Below are 6583 nucleotides of genomic sequence, written 5' to 3'. Positions count from 1 at the left end.
CAATTTGGCAAGACCTCATCTCTACAATAAATCAAAAATCAGCCAGGCGTGGTAGCACATGCCTGTAGTTCCAGCTACTTGGAAGGCTGAGGCGGAAGGATCGCAGGAGCCCAGCAGGTCAAGGCTGCAGTGGCCAGGAGCGGCCACTGCACTCCAGTCTGGGTGACAGAGTGAGACTTCAACTCAAAAAAAAAAAAAAAAATGTGTGTGTGGCAGTCTAGCTACATATATGTGTATAGATATATCAATGTGAGTCTGTGTTCATGTCAGTGTAGATCAGTAAATGTGGTATGTGTGTGTGAGTGTGTGTGTGTGTGTGTGTGTGTGTGTGTGTGTGTGTGTGTGTGTAGGGGGCCTGTCTGTAAGACTATATGACTGCTTGGTGCCTATCCAGGCCCCATGTAGACCATCTGGGACTGAGGAAGAGGTCTCAGGGATCTCGGCCGCAGCAGCTGAGAGCCCTCTACCTCCCAGGAGCCCTCCACCTCTCAGGAACCTGCAGGTGCTCCAGAGGAACCCCCAAGCCAGCTGGCCTTGGTCTTTGACTGCTGAACACTTGGGCTTTTGGGCCTTTCCCAGCTGTCCCCTCAATCTGGCCCAGTCCCCAGAACAGGCCTGGTTGGCCCACAGCTGTCCTGCTGTGAGAAACAGGATCCCAGAGGGCACTCTGGCTCATGGAGTCCTTGTTGTCTGGTACAGTCATTAGGTACACACAGAGAAGCCCATGAGGCAGGTATTCTGGGGAATGAAGGAGTTGATGGGCCCAACACAGCCCCTGTCCTTCTGGAACTTTTTGTATGGCTACGGTACACTACAGGGGAGGGACACATAGGGTTAGGGTCCAGGAAGTTGGTCAGGAAGAGAACTGAGCCCAGTAGCTCAGGAGTTCCCTGCGGGCTCTGAAATGCAGGGAATCTGATGGTGTTGGCCAAAGGAAACCCGAGTGAACAAAATCAGAGCCTTCCATCTTTCAACAGAATAGAAATGTTGAACCAACACATGAACTGCAGGATACCATGTTGCCAAAACACCTGTCCAGAACAGGGGCATTTCTTTTCAAAAACAAGACCTTGATGGGACCTTCATTCAGCAGCACTATTTATAACAGAAAAATAATTGTGACCATAATCACCTAAATGTTCCACACAGGGCACTTCAGAATGCCTGTCAACTGTAATAGTTCCCTCTCATTTTGTTTGTGTATTTTTTTTTTCTTTTAGAGAAGGGGGTCTCACTCTGTCACCCATCCTGGAGTACAGTGGTGCCATCATAGCTTACAGCAGCCTCAAACTCTTGGGCTTAAGCAATTCTCCCATCTCAGCCTCCTGAGTAGCTGGGACTACAGGAACATGCCACCACACCCAGCTAGTTCCCTCTCTTGACCTTACATTGTGTCCAGGTACTGTCCCATTTCCTTGTTCCCTTTTTCAGTTAAACTCTCCAAGAGTTGCCTCATCGTTCCCACTCCTTTTCTTTTCTCTCTCTTTTTTTTTTTTTTTCAGTTGGAGTCTCACTCTGTCTCCCAGACTGGAGTGCAGTGGCCGCTCCCGGCCACCGCAGCCTCGACCTGCTGGGCTCCGGCTATCCTTCCGCCTCAGCCTTCCAAGTAGCCGGAACTACAGGCGCGCGCTACCACGCCCGGCTAATTTTTTGATTTATTGTAGAGATGAGGTCTCGCTGCCCAGGCGGGTCTCGAACCTGCGGGCTCAGGCAATCCACTCACCTCAGCCTCCCAAGGTGCGGGATTACAGGCTGAGCCACCGAGCCCGGCCTTCTTTTCTCTTTTAAGCCCATTCCCAAAAGACTTTCATCCCAACACTCCTCTGAAACGGTGGGCCAATGCTCCTCCTGTGCCAAAGCCCAGGGGAATTCTTCATCCTCATCTTATTCGATTTCTCTGAAGGACTTGGTGGACTCACATTATCACTTGGCTTCTGGAGCTCCTAGTTTTCCTTCTAGCTCACTGATTGCCCTTTCTCCGTCTCTTTTATTTATCCGTTTGTCTAAAAAATAGAAACTAGATCTCACTATGTTGTCCAGGCTAGTCTCGAACTCCTGGTCTCAAGCAATCCTCCCGTCTTACCTCCCAAACTGTTGGGATTACAGGTGTGAGCCATCGCAGCCCCTTTCCATCTCTTGTGCTGGATTCTCCTTTTTTCTCTTTTTTTCTTTTTTTTTTTTTTGAGTTGGAGTCTCACTCTGTCGCCCAGACTGGAGTGCAGTGGCTGTTCCCGGCCACTGCAGCCTCGACCTGCTGGGCTCCGGCGATCCTTCCGCCCCAGCCTTCCAAGTAGCTGAAACTACAGGTGCATGCTACCACACCTGGTTGATTTTTTTGATTTATTGTAGAGATGAGGTCTCGCCAAGTTGCCCAGGCGGGTCTCGAACCTGCGGGCTCAGGCAATCCACTCACCTCAGCCTCCCAAAGGCACGGGGTTACAGGCTGAGCCACCGAGCCCGGCTGTATTCTCCTTTTATTATCCATAAATACAGGCCTGTCCCAGGGCTCAGCCCTTGGACCTCGATCTACACTTGTCTCTTGGTTGGCCACAACCAGTTTAATGGCTTAACCAACTATACACTACAGCTCCTAGACTTCTCTCTCTAGCTCTGATTCTCTCCTGAACGCTGGACTTGATTATATGTAACTGCTTCCTTGACAATTCACTAGTCTGATGTCTAGAGGCATTGAGATCTTAACATTGTCCAAAGCAAAGGCCTTGACTCACGTTCCTTCTGCTCTGCCCCAGTCTGCTCTTCCCATAGTGCTCTGTCACAGTAATGGTACTATTGTCTACTCAGACCCAAGTCAGCAACTTGAAATTCATTCTAGAAACCTTGTGCCCTCACCCCACTTCCACTCCATCATAAACTCTCATTCAAAACAGATCCAGAAACCACTGCTGCTCACCACCATGGTTGCAACAGCCCTGCCTACATGGACTGTTGTAATGGGTGCTCCACCGACTCTCTGCTTCCATATTTACCCACTACAGTCTTTCTCCACAGAAAAGGTGAATTTTTTAAAATGGAAATCACATTTTTAAATCACATCACGTGCCTTGGTTACTCAAAAACTCCAGTGAGGCTGAACGCAGAGGCTCACGCCTGTACTCCTGGCACTCTGGGAGGCCAGGGTGGGAGAATTGCTTCAGTCCAGGAGTTTGAGGCCAGCCTGGGTAACATAGCTAGACCTCGTCTCTACAGAAAATTTTAAAAATTGCCAGGTATGGTGGCACATGCCTGCAGTCCCAGCTACTCCAAAGGCTGAGGTGGGAGGATCGCCTGAACCCAAGAGGTCGAGGCTGCAGTGAGCCGTGATTGTGCCACTGCTCTTCTTTTGTGCCAGGGTCTTGGGAGACAGAGCAAGACCCTGTCTAAAAAAAAAAAAAAAAAAATACAAAAACTCCAGTGGCTTCCCTTCACACCTAGAATTAAAACCCAAAGTCAGCTGGGCTCAGTGGCTCAGCCTGTAATTCCGCGCCTTTGGGAGGTTGAGGTGAGTGGATTGCCTGAGCCCGCGGGTTTCAGACCCGCCTGGGCAACTTGGCGAGACCTCATCGCTACAATAAATCAAAATGAGCCGGGCATGGTAGCGCGCACCGGTAGTTCCAGCTACTCTGAAGACTAAGGCAGAAGGATCGCCAGAGCCCAGCAGGTCGAGCTGCAGTGGCCGGGAGCAGCCACTGCACTCCAGTCTGGGTGACAGAGTGAGACTCCAACTCACAAACAAACAAACAAACAAACAAACAAACAAACAAACAAACAAACAAAACCCAAAGTCTCTACCACAGTCTATGAGATTCCACATGACCTGGCTTCTGTCTCCATTTCCACCTCGACCTCTATTGCCTAGTCTTTCTGGCTTTCCCTTGCTGTCCTCAAACATACAAAGTACCCAGGCCTCTGGTCCCTTGCACTTACTTTTCCCTGTGCCTAGAATGCTCTTCTCCCAGACATGCGCACGGCTGTTTTCCACTGACATCACAGAGGTCCCTGCTTTAACGTCACTTCTTGGAGAGATCTGCACTGATTACAGGTGACAGGTCATCCCTGTTTGTCTGGATTTAAAGGGTTTCAGTGCTAAAACTGGTATAGTCCTGGGCAAACCAGGATGGTTAGTCACTCTACATACTGGTCCTACTCATTCTCTGCTTTATATTTTACTTTGCAGCACTTATCACTCTGACACTTTATTATGCAACTATTTGTTTTCTGTCTCAAACTAGAACATCAGCTCCACCAGGACAAAGACTTTTCTTCTTTGCTATTGAATCCCCAGCACCTAGCACAGGGACTGGAATGTAGTAGGTGCTCAGTATATATCGGACTAAGAATCAAGATATGAATTGGTACATATATAAAATGGAAAATTACACAACCAAAAAACTATACATAAACCTATAGAAATCAAAACAGAAGCATATATGTGATACAACGTCAGGCAAAAAAGCAGGTTTCAAAATGGTAGGTGTACTAAGGGTACCAATTTGGTAAAAGAAAAAAAAAGATTTGTCTTTTTTTGGTTTTTTTTTTGAGTTGGAGTCTCACTCTGTCACCCAGGCTGGAGTGCAGTGGCATGCTCGCGACCACCGCAGTCTCAACCTGCTGGGCTCAGGCGATCCTTTCACCTCAGCCTTCCAAGTAGCTGGAACTACAGGTGCTTGTCACCAGGCCTGTCTAATTTTTCTTAATTTATTGTAGAGACAAGGTCTCTTCAAGTTGCCCAGGTTGGTCTCAAACCCCTGGGCTCTGGCAACTCTCTCGCCTCAACCTCCCCAAGTGCTGGGATTATAGGTGTGAGCCACTATGCCCAGCCTTCAAGACTTTGGCATGCCCATGGCTCACCACCACCCTCCCTCATCACCTCAACTGTGACCCCCCACACCTGCAAAGCTCTCAGTTCTGAAGACTTTCTTCTCCTTTGTACCACTGACCACTATGTTCTGATCTTCTGGCCAGAGGCTAGGCATCAGTATCTTCTCCTAACTCTTCTGACCTACAGAGGTATCTGTGAACTCCCAGGGGGTCACCCAAGCCCCTCCATGAACCCTCAAGCCTGTTCCTCCCTAACTTGTTGCAGCCTGGACTTGCATCCCTTTGGCCCATCACCATGTGGGCCTGCTTATATCTCCCTGGACCAGCAGAATGGAGTGGTGGCAGCGTCACACAGTTCTCTCTCCTAGGAACATTCCCCAACCAATTTGGTCTGTTTGGCTAACGCTTTTCATCCATTCCCATTTGCCTTCCCCAGAAGCCAGACCACCTCCTGATTCATGAACCCTCTTCTGTAACTGTACCTGTCTTCACTCCACCACAACTTATTCATTTACATGCCTGCCCATTTCAAGTGCCAGATTGATTTGCTTTGTTCTCACAACCCCATAGGCTAGGAACTATCATCATTCCTGTTTTAAAGAGGAGAAAACAGGCATGGAGAGGGGAGGGGATGTGAAAAAGACATGGAACTAAATGACATAACTAGGATTTGAACCCAGGCTGTCTGACACCACATGACCTGGAATTTCAATAAGAAGAAAGTTGGACAAGGAAGGAATGAAGTCAGTGGGAAAGAAATGAGGAGGTAAGTTGGTTAGATAAGAAGGAAGAAAATCAGGGACTGAGAAAGCAGAAAGTTAGTTGGGAGGGAAGGAAAGAAACAAAGGAAGGAGAAGGAGAGGGAAAGAAGTCAGCAGGGAAAAAGGAAGGGAGTTAGGAAGGAAATAAAGTGGGCTGGAAGGATGTAGGTAGCTAGTCAATCTGGCAGCAGGCAGGTGTTGCTCACAGGTAAGCCTCTCACCTGAAAACTCTGGGTTCTAGCTCAGGTCCAGGGAAGCAGCTCTGGGCACTGTTCTGCCTTCTTCTGGCTCTGCATGGTCCTTCCAATCTGAAACCCAATCCTGACTTGCTGAGCAACCTTCCCAGTCAGGAGCGACCTGTCACCCACTCACCCAGGCTCCCAAACTGGCTCAAGCTCAACTTCCCAGCCCTAGTGGCTGAGATCTAGCTTCAGGGCCTTCTGGTTATTAATTAACCACTAGACCTGAATTACTAAGCTGGCAGCACCCACTGGCTCCTGGATGGGCCCTGCCCTGGGGACCCTCTGAACTGTTAAAGTCTACTGTACAACTTAAGTTATATGACCTTGGGCAAGGGACTTCAGCTCCCTGAGCCTCATGTGAACTGTATGATGGTGTGTGTCCTGCCCGGGGAGGGTCTCTGAAGTCCCTTTCAATACTAGAGCTGTCCCACCCCCTCACGGTCCAGCTCAAATGCTCACTCTTCCACCTAGCCTTCCCTGATTCCATCAGCTGAATCCCCTTCCCTTTCCCTTAGAATCCGGGGATTGAAAGGTCTGTCTCACACAACTCTCCCCTCCACCTCTTCCCTGATGGGGGGTCACCAGTCTCTGAGTTCGGGACTTCCACGGACCCTTCCAGGAAAGAGCAGCGTATTCTCTCCTGAGCCAAACTCTGGCACTCTCTTGTGTCAAAGTCTGTCACCCATAGCCTACCTGCTCTGGTATCACCCTGGCACTGTACTGGAAGGAGGATCACAGTGAGTTGAAACTCATGTCCCACTC

The 6583-nt window shown here is 49.2% G+C and overlaps 1 protein-coding gene across 1 annotated transcript in view; it reads right to left on the bottom strand.

Moving 5' to 3' along the window:
• The window catches only part of SGK2 (SGK2, serine/threonine kinase 2), a 25392-nt gene extending 19418 nt beyond the window's left edge, over positions 1-5974 (bottom strand). Inside the window, exon 1 of the mRNA XM_008061715.1 lies at positions 5801-5974. The gene's annotated coding sequence lies outside the window, so the exon portion shown is untranslated. The remainder of the gene's footprint in view (positions 1-5800) is intronic.
• Between the last annotated feature and the right edge of the window lie 609 nt (positions 5975-6583).

The sequence above is a fragment of the Carlito syrichta genome, unplaced genomic scaffold (assembly GCF_000164805.1).
Source record: "Carlito syrichta isolate Samal-C Ts95f unplaced genomic scaffold, Tarsius_syrichta-2.0.1 Scaffold305544, whole genome shotgun sequence".
Taxonomy (NCBI): domain Eukaryota; kingdom Metazoa; phylum Chordata; class Mammalia; order Primates; family Tarsiidae; genus Carlito; species Carlito syrichta.
This window is presented reverse-complemented; position numbering and strand designations above follow the sequence as displayed.